The sequence below is a fragment of the Acartia tonsa genome, chromosome 5 (genome assembly GCF_053477335.1).
Source record: "Acartia tonsa isolate MP-2025a chromosome 5, ASM5347733v1, whole genome shotgun sequence".
Taxonomy (NCBI): Eukaryota; Metazoa; Arthropoda; class Copepoda; order Calanoida; family Acartiidae; genus Acartia; species Acartia tonsa.
The window spans coordinates 36,334,650-36,352,419 of record NC_137264.1 but is presented as its reverse complement, the minus strand read 5'-3'; the positions used below and the strand labels follow the sequence as shown (position 1 = coordinate 36,352,419).

The window sequence follows — 17,770 nt, the reverse complement described above, 5'->3', positions numbered from 1 at the left end:
TGCATGTTGCTATCTCTGAATCTCTGTAACACACACGGCCACAAACAAAGTTTAAATTTCCTAGTGACAGATGGACACAATATAGAGAGGGAATGGATATAGAATACGTGGATATTGTGACAGAGGCATTTTTGTCGTCAATTTAGGTTGCCAATATAGTTGCCAGCTATTGGTCGGTGCGTTCATCCATGGCCAGCGGAGGGGATGGGGCAAAGCTATAATACGGGGTCATAGGGGAGGGGCAGGGGCGTCCAAGCTTTTTATTTTGGGGGGGGTAAAAATTTTTGAAGGGGGGGGCAAAATTTTTTTTTATCAGAGATTTTTTATTTTGGGGGGGGGTAAATACCCCCTCCTAAATGGTTGGGGGTGCCTTTAAATTGGGGGGGGGGGGTAAAATAAAAAAAATTTTGAGGGTGCCTACGGCACCCCCAAATTTAAAATAATACAAAAAGACAATTTTGAAGTGAGTTAGTTGATTTTAAATTCAGGTAGGCACATAATTTGCTTGGAACTCTTTTTAACTGTTTCCCTCACAAATATCTTTGCCTAATTTTCTTTATTTTTATTTAATGCCTTATCCCTGAGAAAAAGCCGCAACTGAATTATAAATTTGTATAAGAAATGTTTTATTTGTAGAGTTTTCAAAACAAACTTTATTTAAAACTAAAAATTAAACTTTTATTTCTCTAATTTTGCAATGAATAGAGGGATAGAATAACTACTAAATCAAATCAATCACAAGTGTAAAATTCTGCTTTGGTAGAAGATCAACTTAATATTTACTGTTTTATATAATTTTTATAAGTGGGGCGATATGAATTTTCTTCTTGACAAAAATATTGACCATTATCTGTTAAAAATAGTTTTTTTATTGAATTGTTGAAAGTACCTGCAATTTAAGAGTTTAATTAAATTCCTAGATATAATTTTTTTAATAAATCATTTCAATGACAAACAGAAACAAGTATATACACTTACACAAACACACAATCACATATACCAATATCAAAAGCATATAAACAACTTTTCTGATTGTAAGTATGTTAGAGTTAGTCAGTCAATCAGTGAGAGAATAAGACACTTGTAAAGATGATATTATGTATAAAAAAAATTTGAACAATTAACAAACAATATTTCATCAATTTTTATTATTTGAATTATTTTTAAAGTGATATTACTGTTTTTAATTTCATTTAAAATGTTAATAGATTGTTATTGCTGCGCTTTTAGTAGACATTAAAGTAACCGCTTACATGAAAAGAATTGAACAGAATAGAAGAGACAAAGAAGAACTTATGTATTCAGATTTTGTATAAAAATCATCAAAATGTGGCAAATTTGCTAAACCATTTAGGAAATCAGTTTTTAAGAATTTCTTTTGTTGAAATTTAAAATATTCAACTAAGTGTTACTACGGCAAAGGTCAGGTTTATGCTATATTAACAGAATTAAAAAATAATTTTATAATATACATTAAAATAGAGCTGCAGTTTCTGAGATCTTTTGATACGTGAAACAGAAGGATAAACATACATTTAAACAACTGAAACGAAAAGACATAAAGGTGGACATACAGATATATAAGGACAGACAGAGAGAATAACAAAAAACAGATAGACATGAGACATACGGACATAGGTTCAGATAAATACATAGACAGGCGGACAAAAAATCATACAAAGATTGAATTAGTGTTAAATTATTTAGATTAACTTTTAAAAACTGTTCTCGGTTTAGATGGAAAGGATAATTTTGAATTGGCGGACAAACTTTGTATATTAGCTACACATGTTATCATAACTTAGACACACTTTGACGACAGATAGTAGACTAACTATTATTATAGAGTAGTAATATCCGATACTAAACCAGTGGTGAACATACTAATTTATATGTATTACCCAGACCCAAGAGGTAGGGACTTTTTTCGCCTGTTAGCAAATTACTTTCTGCTCTTTTGTAGCGACTTGGCTGTGATTGTATTACTGACGCTATTTGCTCATCTCAATTAAAAGTCGGCACTGGGACCCCACACCCTGGGTAGAGTCATATATAGCTCTATTTGGCCAAAATCGTTTGTTTTGTTTTAAAGATATGTATTTCATAAAGAAAAGACATATACATACAGAATTACATATTATAGTACGAGACTTTTATTTACATCGACATAGCTTAGTAGCTAGAAATTAATCAGAAAAAAAGTAAAGAACATTTATTTTTTATATCACATAAATTATTTTAAAGTATGTAAAAGGCATGTCAAGTAAGATCTCAAAAACCACTGGCATAAACACTAAACAGTCCATGATTTTTAGTAAAGCTTAGTATTTTACCTAGATAGCTACAGCCTATTTTAAACGGTAAGAGTGGGTATGGGTAGATACCCTCATTGATATAGAGTTAGAATAGCCTGGAAAAAAATCCGCTTAAGCAAAAAATATTTATTCTCTTTCCCATTAAAGACATTAGAAGCTTGGGGTGACTAAAGTATTGTTCTTATAACATACATGCCAGGAAGTAAGGGAAGGGGCAATGGGCAATTAATTCAATTTAAGAGTTTTCACTGAAAAGCAATAAAAACCAGATTTATCCAGAAAATTTGACCAAAATTATAAAGGGATCATGGTAATATAATTGAGAACAAAATTAGTTCTAAGAAAAAAATCATTTACTTGAAAAATAAATTACCAGTACATCACAATGCAGTAAACATTCTGTAATTAATCACTAGAAATATCACCCTTAGAACTTCGTCAACCCTTCTTATATATTTTTTACTGCTTCCTAAATTCAAGGGGTTCTTAGATCGTTTAATACATAAATATCTCAGTAGAGTTTCTATACATGAAATGACATTTTCTTGGGAAAAATATTTGTTAAAACCAGTCATCTTAGGAAAAATTTTGCTGTCTGCTTTATTCAAAACTAACTCAGCTAGTTAACGGGGCATTGATGCAGTAGTACCAAAAGTCAGCCAGAAACTGCTGAATTCTTGCACATTCTTTTTAAGCCAGTACCCAGAGTCTATGACTCTTAAAAATTGAATATTCGATCCATTATCCCCTCCCTTACTCCCTGCATACATGCTATGTATTTATGTGTGTTTGCTTCATTTAATAATCAAACTCCATTCATTCAAATAATCAGATAAGCCTATCCCTCTTATTCTCTCTCATTCCCCCCCCCTTCTCTCCCTTTATCTATTAAATTAATGTAATAATATCCTACAGTAATCAATTTTTTCTCCAATTTGAAAATTCGTAAACCCCCCCCCCCCCTCCCGTCCACAAAATAATGACCATGGCCCCCTGGCCTACCTAGCCCTTGGCGCTCGGCCCCCTAGCCATATAACCAAACCTAACCTAAAAATTGTAAAAAAAACGTTACCAGGGGGGGGGGGATTTAAAAAGTAGAGCCTAGTGGTTACAGACAAACAGAAAAACATCATTCAACTTATTACAGATAAATTTCTTGTTCTTTTGAGTTAAAGTTAAGTCTTGATACATTTTTAAATTATAATAGTTTAAATTCTTTTGATTGCAAGCTGTGTATCAGATAGCAGATATTATAATATCATACGAAATGAAACATATACTTGTTTGTATCAATAAATCAAATACTTTTTCCAGAACTATCCCTTTACATTTTTTACTATTTGAATGAAGCTGATATTTAGATAAGGTTAAACACAGTGTTACATCATATTACATTGAATTATGAATTCACATTATTAGTTTTTTTGCTTAACATCAAATAATTTGTGTATTTAGATTATTTATATTATTTTTAAACGTCAAAAACTATACAAAATTATGCTGTATTGTGAATAAAATTTTTAAGTTTTAGAAATTGTTCGTATTAATATATGGTGCATTATTTGCCAAATGTACCACTTTTCTGCACTACCTCTCCGATTTTGTTAATACTCTATATTTTGGTCCGTTGGGTCATTCAAGGATGCTGGATGGCCAAAAAAAAGTTTCAGAGTCCCTGGATGTCTAGATATCTAGCTATCTATGAAGGTAGGTAACAAAAATGTAAAAAACACCCATTTTTTCACAATTTTAAAAATTAATTTTTTCATCAATCTTACATCCAATCTATACATTTTATACACCAAAATGATCGTTTATTCATGTAAAAAGCGCACATAATACTATTTTGGCCAAAACTCTAATTTTACAGGGTGTCCAACAAAAAGTGTATTTTGGATATCTAGCGTAATACCCAAAATACCTGTCCGAAAAAAATCATTTTTTTTGGCTTAAATCCTGTGTTTTATCTGTGTGCATATGTGGTATATAACGGTTCGGACCACCCGGGACTATAAGGTTGTCAAATTTCACTTTGGGACACCCTGTAAATGTGATTTTTGCGTCTGTAGAGCTAAAACTTGGTCCAAATTGGCTATTTTTTTCAAATTACTCTAATATGAGTCTTAGTATGTTTGGCCATAGTGTTTTCTGACCAGATCAATATTTTCATATTTTTTGGACACCCTGTATTTTCAAAAAAAGATAAAAAAATTTTTTGTTTTTTTTAAAATTTTTTTTCTATTTTTAAGTTACTTAAAACTGTCATATAGATACAGATTTTGACTAATAACAATAATATTTGCCTATTTTACAATTTTTTACACTTTTGGGACACCCTGTGCATGTTTTTGAAAAATGATGGTTTTTGCCCATTTTTGGGGGGAAGGAGTCGTTTTAGGGCCATAGACTATTTCTTCATTTTTGTAGAACTTTTCAAGACACATCATTTGTTATTTATGCAAAAACCGCAAAAACCGAACCGTTTTGCCGTTATTCACCGCTAAAGGCGGAATTTTTTTACGTTTTTGCCGTTCCGGAGGTTGTAATGGGCATTTGTGGTAAGAAAACGTTGATTTATCAAAATCCCTTTTAAATACTTTTATTTAGGTAATTTAATTTACTAAATTTCATATTAAGTAAAATTTTTTGTGCAGCTAACCGTTTTTCGTCAAGATGGATTTCAATTGTTAAAACAAGAAAATTAAGTGAATATAACATAAATAATTGCTATAACATAAGTGATTAAAGAAACATAAATCATGTGCATTTGAAATTCCTTTTGACAAAAATCGGTTGGATATACAAAAAAATTTACTTCACATGAAATTTAGTAAATTAAAATGCCTAAATTAAAGTATTTCACAGTTATCTTGATAAATCAACGTCTTCTTACCACAAATGCCCATTACAACCTCGGGAACGGCAAAAAACGTAAAAAAATCTGCCTTTGGCGGTGAATAACGGCAAAACGGTTCGGTTTTTGCGGTTTTTGCATAAATAACAAATGATGTGTCTTGAAAAGTTCTACAAAAATGAAGAAATAGTCTATGGCCCTAAAACGACTCCTTCCCCCCAAAAATGGGCAAAAACCATCATTTTTCAAAAACATGCACAGGGTGTCCCAAAAGTGTAAAAAATTGTAAAATAGGCAAATATTATTGTTATTAGTCAAAATCTGTATCTATATGACAGTTTTAAGTAACTTAAAAATAGAAAAAAAATTTGAAAAAAAACAAAAAAATTTTTTCTCTTTTTTTGAAAATACAGGGTGTCCAAAAAATATGAAAATATTGATCTGGTCAGAAAACACTATGGCCAAACATACTAAGACTCATATTAGAGTAATTTGAAAAAATAGCCAATTTGGACCAAGTTTTAGCTCTACAGACGCAAAAATCACATTTACAGGGTGTCCCAAAGTGAAATTTGACAACCTTATAGTCCCAGGTGGTCCGAACCGTTATATACCACATATGCACACAGATAAAACACAGGATTTAAGCCAAAAAAAATGATTTTTTTCGGACAGGTATTTTGGGTATTACGCTAGATATCCAAAATACACTTTTTGTTGGACACCCTGTAAAATTAGAGTTTTGGCCAAAATAGCATTATGTGCGCTTTTTACATGAATAAACGATCATTTTGGTGTATAAAATGTATAGATTGGATGTAAGATTGATGAAAAAATTAATTTTTAAAATTGTGAAAAAATGGGTGTTTTTTACATTTTTGTTACCTACCTTCATAGATAGCTAGATATCTAGACATCCAGGGACTCTGAAACTTTTTTTTGGCCATCCAGCATCCTTGAATGACCCAACGGACCAAAATATAGAGTATTAACAAAATCGGAGAGGTAGTGCAGAAAAGTGGTACATTTGGCAAATAATGCACCATATGTAAAATGACTTTGTCGGAAAGTCCTGTATATGTAAAGGTAATATATTCTGCTTGTTCTTTCAACAAGGACGATAACATCCAATCCAATCAAAAAGATAAACTATAAAGAAAACCATTTGTAACATATTTTTGCTAATATTAACCAAAAGGTTTATATGTAGTTTTAGTTTTGTCCTGTCTATTATCACTGGTTTATTTCAAAAGAAAGAAACATTTATAGAGTTCTAAAAGTTACAATTTTGTCCGAACTAAAATTGAGAGGGGAATTGTAATATTTCTGCCCTTGTTAAAACAAGCAAGGACCTTCTGTTTATTCCAAATTTTCAATTTTTCACCAGTCAAATGTTAAATTTTCTATTGAATATTGACAGACAGACACGAATCCTTTTAGTGTAGCTTGTCTACTTAGACAGGAAAATAAAATAAACATTTTTTTTCATATAAATTAAAAAATTTTAAGGAAATTTAACAAGAATTGTTATTTAGTACATGTTTTTTCTAAACGAAATCGTTTTAAAAGCGAGGTTTTTCTATAGTTATGTACTGCATGAAAGAATGTAGGCGCCTGTGGGATAGTTTAGAAGTTTTAAGCACATAGTTTTTAGGACTATATATTTTCTTTTATATATTCTATTTTCTTTACAGTAAAGTAAAGCAAGGTTTCTCCATAGGAATATCCTAAGTAGAATTCTAAATTGATCAAAGGAAAGCAAATTTTTAGAATGACTGTCAACTTTTTTTAGTTACAAAAATTAAAGATCTTAATGTATCTTTTAGTCTCGAAAATTATTGATACTATAGACACAATTTAATTTTTATATGGAATCATCCTTGTTTACTACAAACAACTTGTTGAACTTTTCTTACTAGAAAAAGCAATAAATCAGAAATAAATATTTTATCGATAATTTTAACTTAGTTTAAAATTTGTAACAGAAAAAAGTATACTTTTAACTAAACAGGAAAATTACAATAAGTACAAATATAAATAATATTATCTTTTAAAAACTTTGCTTTTAAAACTGAATAATAGAACTGATTATACGAAAAGGGACTATGTACGAATAAGATCAAGCCATATACATTTTTTTTGTGAAAATTTATTCTTTTGGGTAATTCTATTTAAATCAACGAGAAAGCTTGACTTGGGTTTATGAGAAGAGAGAACAAATTAAAAATAATAAGCCATTTGTTAAATAGTATCAAATGTTTTGTTGAGTTCAAAGTGCGTAAAACGCACACAGCAAATCATATCATCAATTGCTTTTAACGGCAGAAGTACATTAATCGAACTGTTTTACATATAATTACAAATTTACATTCCTTTAATAGACACTAGCGGCTTCACCAAGAGGCAATTATAAAAAATAAGTACCTATGGTGATGCAACCACCACATTTAAAAAAAGATAAAAAAAATGTGGGGAGATTTTTTGTTTTTGGGGAGGTTATGAGTGTCCCACCCCCGAAGAAAATAGCATAAAACCACCACAGGACCAGTAGGTTTATTCACTGAAGAGTGGAATCCACTCGGTTCTGTGGTTACCGAGATCTTAAGGGACAGACAGACCTAATATATTCAATAACAAAAAGCTTAAAATCACTATAGGAAGTTGCTTGAAAATAATATTACTTATTCTTGTTGAAGCACAGTCCCCCATTTGTTTTAGAGAAAGTACACAGATTATTCCAAAACTGTTGCAAGAGAAAAGGTAATAAGAGTTATTTATCGCATCGTATTAGAGACATATTTCCGCGGATATTAAAATAAATAATTATAGAAATAAAACCAGTTAGACCTGAGGGAATCAATGCCCTGGTTAAAAAACTAGTATTGATTGTATAATTTTTATTTGATATTTGTGAAAATACACGACGCTAAACATGATTTTTCAATATAGCTAATAAACGGTTCTAATTCACAAGATATTATTCGGTTTCGAAGTCATCCTGGAATAATAATTATATTACAGACAGATTTTCACAAACTGAAAAATTATAGAATTAATTCTTGAATTGTTGGCCTCTAAGGGGCGCCTTATGGTCTGTGCCAATAAAACAGAAATGAATATTACATATGATCTTTTATATATTTTTCGTAAAAATCGTCTCGAATTCAAGCATGAATTTTAGAATCCCTTTTGGGACCTTTACTCGCAGTGCCCTTAACCTGGGCAGCTACCTAGAAGTACCAAATAAAATTCCTATAAAAAAAAATACACAAAGGAATTTCTTAAGTCCCATTATTTTCCATTTATTTACAGATGAGAACCTTAAGACTATCTATGGCATTTCACAAACTAAGAAAAGTGCTTCCCATCCATCCAGGTGATTCTACAAGGTCAGGTTATTGAAAAAGAACAATCAGGTCCATATAGCAGCACAACAATAACAAGCTATTTGTATGCTTCATTTCAATTTATGTTTTAGATTTTGAAATTCTTCAGTTATAAAAAAAATGATAATTTTCCGACCAAGTGGCCAGAGGGACGTACGGACACACTACAGGTAAAAATAAAATTTACGATGATCTTACTCAAGAGATCTTTCTAGTGCTTGAAGTAAAAATAATGTTTTTCAAGATGGAAAATATCGAGAACAAAGTCAAAAGATACAACATTTAGAAGGTTGAATTTACTTTTATATTAGTATATAATTGTTCTCTATTACGACGAACCCCAAACTGTCCAGTTTTGAGCAAGACGATTCCAGTTATATGAAGTCACAGGAATCGTCTTGCTCAAAACTGGGACAGTTGGGGGTTCGTCTCTATTACAATTTTTTTTTTAAAGTTCAAGACAATTACATTTTACCCCCTCTTCATAATCAAATCGTGTTGATATGATTTTTGTAATACTATACTAAACTTTTTACTTCCAAGAGCGACTAAAGTGGTATTTTTGATTACAATAAAAGTCAATAAATAATTCATTTTAATGAGTAGGAAAGAATAATTGCTTTATATCAAACAACGGAAATCACGAAACCTTCTTATTTCAACTTCACATTCTAAAGAAATTTAAAAGATTAAGGGCTACCCGTAATTAATCTTTATTTGAAATGGAATAAGGCAGTAAAATGATGTGGTAACCACGGGATTGAACCCACACGGGACTGAACCCAACGGGATTGAACCCACGGAATTGAACCCACACGGGATTGAACCCAACGGGATTGAACCCAACGGGATTGAACCCACACGGGATTGAACCCACGGAATTGAACCCGCACGGGATTGAACCCAATGGGATTGAACCCCTATGCCACCTATACCACATCCCCTGACAAGCTAGTTTACTTGAGAGCAGTTGCTAATCTGTTCAGTTCTTAAATATGAACACCTATTTTTTTTAACAAAAAACTAAAAACAAAAAAAATAAAAACAAAACAAAATCATCTATTCTTTTAAAACAAAAAAACAAAAAAACTAAAAACAAAACAAAAAAATAAAAAAAAATAAAAATAAAAAAAAATGGCTTGCAATGATACTTGACCTCCACGTGGTGCAAGCTGGATTTAACTAACTAAGTATTAAAAATAAATAAATAAAAAAATAAATTTTGATACACCCTAATTATTTTTATATATATACCCTAGTGAATTTTGGAGAAAAAAAAATTTGGTGGGGGAAGCTCTCAACCCCAAAAAAATCAAGAAAAAAAAAATTTGGAGGGAGAGACTTACACACCCCCCCCCAAAAAAAAAATTGGGTGCAGAGACTTAAACCCGCCAAAAAATTGAACAAAAAAAATGGAGGGGGAGACTTACAACCCCCAAAAAATTAAAAAAGAAAAAATAAATAATTTGGGGGAAGACTTACACCGCCCAAATTAGAAGAGGAGACTTAAACCCCTCAAAAAATTGAAGAAAAAAAATTGGGGGAAACCTACACCTTTGTGGGTTCAATCCTGTGCGGGTTCAATCCCATTGGGTTCAATCCCGTGCGGGTGCAATTCCGTGGGTTCAATCCCGTGTGGGTTCAATCCCATTGGGTTCAATCCCGTGTGGGTTCAATTCCGTGGGTTCAATCCCGTTTGGGTTCAATCCCGATGGAACCAAATGATGTGTGTAGCTTCCTTAAAATTGAAATCTTTATCGGTTCAGTGCTTGGCGAGATCTAAACATGCAGACAAAATACCTTACTAATTTGATAATAAGTTAATATACATACACATTATTTTCGATTTAAAAACTTAGCAAGTAAAATAAAATGAACCAAGTATATTATTGTATTTTCAGTATGGTTTTAAAACCTTTTTAACTCCGCTGGATTAGAACCGGTAATGAGTCATATTGACAATTTTCTACGAATAATAAAATAAAAATCTTAAAATCAATGCCAGTTTTGCCCCGGGCTATCAAAACTGGAATCAATCTTTATCTTTTTTCATTTTATTATCCGCGGAAAGCTGTCTTTGATACGATGCGACATTAATCATTTATTTAGGAATAAAATGTTAATGAGTAGACGAGATATTCTCTTGGCTGCAATAAGATATATTCATTTTCTTAATCATGTTAAAAATCTACAAAAATTTGAACTTATATAATTCAAATAAATAGTAATATCTTTTTATTTTATGATAACTAAATATTTTTTTGTTATAACAATGATAGTAAAATAAATTTTATGTTTTAAATGTCTTCTAGCGAAGCTAATAAACAACTAAGGTTTGTTCTTTATTACGTCACAGTGAAGATCTTTCTGTTTGAGTCAGATTTTTAGGGAGTTTATATGGAAACATTTTCTTTAATTTTACATTATTTAGAGCTAAGCTATAATCACGCCAAAAAGTAAAATTTAGGTAAACTAATATTTTGATAGGTATACGTAAATACTTAAATTATATTTAGGCATGTTACCTTAACTTATTCTATAATTTTATCTACTTTGATTTGTGACATGATTTTAACACGGCCCTAATTGTAAAATTAAAAGAAAAATAAATAGGTCTAAAAGTAAAACACACAGCCGCAGCTTGATAAAAAATCACTGCTTAGCAATCCATAACCGCAAATTAACGCAAAGCTTTGGAAAATCTGAGCTTTCAATATTGGCAGCTGAAAGATGAAACTAAATTCACGCCGTCTGATTTTTTAATAATCAGCAGGCGAGCCTAAACAATCTGCATCCCATTCGCGTTTTTTTTTCAATAAATCTTAGACAGCTGTCGAGCCCTGGTTAAAATTAAGGGTAGTAGATAGAGATAGTTAATACCAACTTCTGGCATACAATCCATTAACAAATTAAAATAAATTTGCATACTCTAATATAAGCATAATATTATAATATACACTTACAAGAACGATAGCATCCATATAATAAACAATCAAGCGGTTTCACAAACAAACTCTAAAAAAATGTTTTTTTTTAGATTGTTAGGGATATGGCTCCGGAACATTAGAGCCATTCCGTAGAAAAATCATTTTAGAATATAGAAAATAAGGGGGGGGGGGGAGTTTGGTGGTCAATAAATAGATTTGATTAAAAAAATACATAAAAATGTTAGGACGGGAGGGTTTGAGTTTCAAGATAACATTTTGTTTATTGATTTTTTACCGGGCATTTTAAGTACATTGGGATTGCTTAAATTTCAATAGAAAATGAGTCTTTTCATCAAGTTCAAGATTAGTAATATAAAAAAAAATCGGCAAGGAAATCTAAGCTTTATAGATGAAGCCATACGAATTAATACGATCAATGAATTAGCATAACACCATACAAATTTAGGTTGCAGTACAGTGGGGCAATCAAAGCTATATAGAATATCCCACACAATCTAATAAGCTAATATATGTGATACACTTATAATGAACAATATAGAACCGCATTTCAGTGGGTTATGCATATATAGTTTATAGAAACTGTATGTAATTTATTTGAAGAAAAAAAAGTAAAAATCTTACGTTTATGACTTAACTTTCACGAAGATTATTTGTCAGATGGCTTCTTAACTGTTATTTATCAAAAATTTATTTGAAAATATAAAAATAAGCGTATTTAATTGCCATTTAAATGTTATTCATGAAAAGTACTTTTAATTTCCACTTGTCGAGCACAGAACTCCCCCTCCTACTTTTTGGAAACAAAATAAGAGGTGGTTTTTCTTTTTTATTATTACTTTAGGTCATGTTAAATTGAGGACCGGGTAGAAGGGCCCCTCAGGTATAGGTCACGCAGGGTTTAGACCCCTTTATTTTAATTTATTTTAAAATAAGAAGAGAGGGGGCTGTAAGGTTGAATGTTCGATTGGAAAAGTGGCGTATTCTTCATAATTTTTATTTATTTCTTGTTATTTTTTAATTCTTTTTTCCTTCCAAAACGTCCTTTATAATTTTTTTTACCTCTTTCTCTTTCTTAGGGATCTGTAAGCTAATACACAGAAATATATTTACAACAAGAACGAATATGATAGATAAAAGTGGAGACCTTGGAAGAATTAAACAAGTTTTTGTCCAAGCAAACCCCAAACTCAAGCGTCGCTGACCGATTGGCAACCAGGGTGAATTGTCTGTTTCGTTGACAATAGTGGATGAATTGTTTTCAGGTTGACTAAAATGTCATATTCAGTGATTTATTGATAATAACTTAAAATCTAAAACAATTTTATTAAAGAGAATGAAAAGGTATAATTTGCTTTATTGTTCATTGAATATATAATACAATTTACTATTTGTTTATGAATTTAGTTAGATAGTTTTTGCTACCCTACTTACGAATAAGATTTTCCTTGTTTAATATGTTTCTATAGTATGTATGTCCCACTTAGTTAGACAGTTATTGCTGCACTATTTATGAATAAAATTTTCCTTGTTTAATATGTTTCTATAGAATGTATGTCCCACTTAGTTAGACAGTTATTGCTGCACTATTTATGAATAAAATTTTCCTTGTTTAATATATTTCTATAGTATGTATGTCCCACTTAGTTAGACAGTTATAAAATTTTCCTTGTTTAATGTATTTCTATTATGTATGTCCCCAGCCTTAGTCAAGGAGGGCTTCAATCAGCTAAACTAAGAAAATCAAATTTAAAGTTGTGCAAAATTGTTTAAAATTTGAGTCACATTGTTTCCAAATCTTAAAATAATTCCATAGAATTTTAAAGATGGAGTTTTCATGTAACTAGAATGTTGGTAATTTTAGACAGTTTATATTTAAATTTTAGGTTTTAGGATTTTGAATTACGCTAGCATTCAAAGTTTTAAAAAAATGTTCTCTCGTTTGTTGTATTCAAAACTTTGGGTACTTTTAAAAATCTTTATTGGTTTGTTTAACCTTGATTTTGTTTCATCCTTAATCGTCCAGTTGTGTTTTTCCTTTAGATATGGACAAATGTTTCTTCCAGTCAATTTTTATAGCACTTTTATACATTTTATAAATTGCAGTATTTCTTTATTAATAACAATAACTATATGTTATTTTAGTACAACATCACAGCCAACAGCCAAAATTTCCCTTTTGACATCTACCCAGCTTCTAGCCCCCTGGGAGGGCCTGGTCACTGACTATCCTTACCTCACTAAAATAATTATTCTAAATTTTAATTCATCCTAACCTTTTACATAAAATATTTACAATTCTATTGTATATTGTAAAATACGACAGAAAAGAAATCTGATTATCCGTCCAGTCCTAATTGACCTGCACTTTTAGAAAGTTTGTCACAAGTTGGGGAAGAGGACAAAGAAGGTATTTTGTAATGTCCATTTATATTCATTTTTAACATCTTACAATACATATTTTACGGGTCTATCAAAATGGATTAAAAACCTTCCTTAGAACTTTACAAAGGTTCAAATAGAAACGCGAACCATATCAGTCCAGCGTTTAGTAAAATCTTTATGTGCAGACACACACACACACACACACACACACACACACACACACACATGAACACTTTTTGGATTTTTAAAAAGAGTGAAATGTTACTCCAAGCACATTCTTTAATTTAATCCTTTTATTAAGTTAACCCCAATTTTTAAAACAAATTTAAGTATTTACCTTTGTTGTTATAATTGGTTTATTCGCACATTTTGAATATTAAACTGAAATATTGCGGATTTAAGCTTTTTTCCTTACTCTACAATGGCTATCTTACTATATAAGGACTATTTAATATTATAAAGACTAATATAAAGTCTAAATATTTTTTCTTTTAAACAGAATTAAAACCGAAAGATAAAATTAAACTTGTTGAGTAATTTCAATACTCTAAATGATATTAAAAGTAGGTAAAGGAATGGCTATCTTTATGTAAAAATTCTATATATTTTTTCTATTACAAAATTAAAACCCCCCCAAAAAATAATATTAAACTTATATAGAAACCTCTCTATTCTAAACGATATTAAAAATAGGTAAAGGAATCTTAATGTATAAATTCTACATATTTTTTCTTTTAACAGAATTAAAATTAAAAACAAAATTAAACTTATAGAGTAACTTTTCTACTATAGATGATATTAAATACAGGTAAAGGAATGGCTATCTTAATGAATGAAGTCTATAGGTATATTCTTTCTTTAATAGAATTAAAACCTAAAAAAAAATATTTAACTTATATAGAAATTTCTCTATTCTTAATGACATTAAATCCAGGTAAAGGAATGGCTATCTTAATGTATAAAGTCTATATATATTTTCTTTTAACAGAATTAAAACCGAAAAAAAGAAGACGAAGAAAGTCCCTCAAAAATCAGCCTGTTACGTCATAAAATCGAGGGATTATCCATCTCTTTTATTAGGGATTTTCTTTCCCACTCCTCCTCTCCTCATCCCTCATGTTTATGACTTCATTGAGGGACTTGCTTCGTCTTTAAAAAAAAAAACAATATTAAACTTATATAGAAATTTCTCTATTCTTAATGATGTTAAATCCAGGTAAAGGAATGGCTATCTTAATATATAAAGTCTATATATTCTTTCTTTTGACAGAATTAAACCAAGTGGAATGAAAGATAACACTTTCTTTGGCCAACAATATTAGCGCCAGGGATAGAGACAAACTATCTAAACAGAAAAATCTTCAGCCTTTTATTACATACTGGAAAGTTTTTAGTTGGTATTGTTTTGTTTTAAAATAGTGTCAAAAATCAACCATGTGACGTAAGAAAATGAGGGAGATGAGATAAGAGGCGGGAAAGAAAACCCATAAAAAGAGATGGATCATCCTTCATTTTATTACGTCTTACGTCACATGGATCATTTTTGACACAATTTTAACACAATTTGGGCTTTGTCTTGTTTTTTAAGTACAGACAGAAAAAAAACTTAAATTGTGCTTATATTATAGAAGGTGTTTGTGTTTATGTAAATGAATAAGATCTCAAAAACTACACGACCCTATTAGTCTACAGATTTGTGGGATTTTTTTTTGTAATTGCATTTGTAATTTTGTAATTTAAGTGAGGTTTTAGGCTATTTTGCAATTGTTGGGCCAAAAATCAACATCCACTTTTAAAAAAAAAACTATGGATGAAGCCACTAGTTGTTTAAAATGCGAGAAGGTATTATGTCCAACAAGTTAAATCTCTTTTTAAATTGAATTCAAATCCCTTTTTGAATTTTGTATCTCTGTATTTTAGACAAGGACAATTATCCCCACAAATAGCGCAGAAATGACATATTTTATGAGTAGGATAGACAGTAATCTGTAAAAGTACAGTTCCTAACCTTTTTGTCTGTCCAAAAAGATCTTTCTCTCTCTCTCTCTCTCTCTAATAAGTCCCGGAATGTTAAAGTATTTCTGAGATTTTTTCGTTGTTTTTATGCTAAGTTGTTGCCTCGAAAGTAACAGTAATAGATTGGTAATTGATATATCTATAATACAAAGGAGAACGATGCCTGTCTGTCTGTTTTAACCAAAGGATCTCACTACCGCTGAACAGATCAGGTTCTGTTTTCCAGGGTAACTTCTCATATGTCCCGGGAAGGTTTATATTTATTTTCTTTGGGGGGGGGGGGGGGTGTGACACCTCTAACCCCACCAAAAAATAAAAATTTAACCCCCCCAAAAACTTAAAAAAAAATTTTTTTTATTCTAAAATTAAAATAGTGGGGTCGACAAACCTCCCCCCCCCCGCACAAAAAAATCTCACCCTCAAAAAATAATTTTTTTTCAATTTTTTCTTTTAAATCAAAAATACCAACGAAAAGTTAGGTTGATCAAACCTCTTGGGGCAATGCCCCTAAAGGCTAGGGTCGATGCCGCTAGTTTATATATAAAGTCAGGGATAAAGCAAAGAAAATGGAGATGGTCTAGAAGATATTACTAGGCAAGCCTTGCACTATAATCTCCAGGTGAAAAGGAAAGCAGGGAGACCAAGGAACACCCGGACGAGAGAGTTGGAGAAAGAGATAATTGATAAGAGAATGGATTGGAAACAAGCAGTTGCCTTAGCAAAGAATAAGAAGAATTGGAGAGACCTTGTTTGTTGTCTATGCCCACCATCATTGGGATACACAAGGCATAAGTAAATAATTTAAATATTTAATACATAATTCTAATAACAAAGATTTCATTTTGTTTTCTTTAAAGTTTAATTAAACATCTTGATAAAGTCAAAAGATTATGGAAGAAGGGAGGAGACAAGTAAATTATAATGCAACCGAAAGTTTTAAAATCATGCTCTTTTATTCACTGGCTTAATAATGTTGATAGTTTAACAAAAGCCTGATTTATTGGTTCAAACTTATCAACCAATAATTTACAGAAGGGAAATATACATCAATTTATTCCATAGTCTACACTTTCTTTACTTCATTATGATTAATAAAATTTTAAAGTGTTCGTGTTCTAATGACTTAGAATGATTACAAGATTATGTTACAGAACCTAGTAATAGTGTCGGACTGATTATGACGTAAAAAAATAGCCAATGAGGGACATTATTGACCAATGGTAAAATTTATAGTGGCCTCTCATTGGCTAATTTTTTTACGTCATTATCAGTCCGACACTATTACTAGGTTCAAGTTATTTGATAGAATTACTATTTGTAGTCAGCTATATTAATATTGATAATTATATCAGATTTTGGGAAATTTATATTAATAATCATGTTGAAGAGTCATTTAAAATTGAATAATTTAAAGAAAAAAAAACTACATTAACTTGTCGAATTTGAAATAGCCGTAAAACAAAAGATAAAAACAAATATATTCAAGTTTTGCGGAGATATTTATATCCAAAAGTAGCAGAGGTCCCTTGTGAAAAAATAACTAAAAATAGTAATACAAGTGTAAGTTAAAGAAATATTCAATTTATAATCACCTAAAAGAACTTGTAATAAAAGAGGGATTACTGAGAAAATGCGCAGTCTCTAACTCATTTTTTGACCAACGGATTAGAAATTGAAGTGTTGTGGTATCCGCCGAGGATAAATGGCAGACACCGGAGTTCAATTAGATTACGGCAGTGTGAACAGACGTGGACACCTTACTATAGAGAAGCTACGCTTCTCTAGCATTCACTAGATAATAATCAACATCGATTTCAGTTGTCACTTTATTGAAGGTCTAAAGAGTACTAAAGCTATATACAACAAACA

At 30.8% G+C, this 17,770-nt stretch overlaps 1 long non-coding RNA gene across 1 annotated transcript; it reads left to right on the top strand.

Annotated features, from left to right (window-relative positions):
- The first annotated feature begins 3,815 nt into the window (after window positions 1-3,815).
- Window positions 3,816-10,857, top strand: LOC145319400 (uncharacterized). The gene is made up of 5 exons (XR_013879830.1): window positions 3,816-3,868; window positions 6,219-6,255; window positions 7,888-7,929; window positions 8,482-8,558; window positions 10,665-10,857. It is a non-coding gene; the product is annotated as an uncharacterized LOC145319400 (long non-coding RNA).
- The last annotated feature ends 6,913 nt before the right edge of the window (window positions 10,858-17,770 follow it).